The sequence below is a fragment of the Penaeus monodon genome, chromosome 24 (assembly GCF_015228065.2).
Source record: "Penaeus monodon isolate SGIC_2016 chromosome 24, NSTDA_Pmon_1, whole genome shotgun sequence".
Classification (NCBI taxonomy): domain Eukaryota; kingdom Metazoa; phylum Arthropoda; class Malacostraca; order Decapoda; family Penaeidae; genus Penaeus; species Penaeus monodon.
Genome location: NC_051409.1, coordinates 7,154,873 through 7,155,302, shown reverse-complemented (window position 1 = coordinate 7,155,302; position 430 = coordinate 7,154,873).

The following is a 430-nucleotide window of genomic DNA, read 5'->3' as shown; positions in this document are numbered from 1 at the left end:
CGTTATTGTCGGTCTCTTCTATGCTCAACTGAAAAGAATGGCAAGTTTATTTGCAAATTGATCTCCCTTGTTACACTTTTTGTCTGTTCGGATAGCTTGTTTGCACAGATAAGTTAAATATATTGATTATATTTAGGATGTTTTAGGATATTTTCCTTAACAGAAAACGGGAATCGGATTCCGGTTTCTTTTGTAGCGAAGAGAAAACGGGATTTACCCGACTTTCCTTCCTCACATTATCAGATTGTTTTCTATGTACAATTAATTATTTATCAGCGTGTATTTTCTCTGTTATTTCACATATAAAATGTATCTATGATTATTTATGTTGGTTTGCATATCCAAATACTTTTAGTCAAAAGAAAATATTCAACTAGTTTTAGCTACTCCTAGGTAAGGCACAATAGGATTATCAGAATGTTGCATTTTC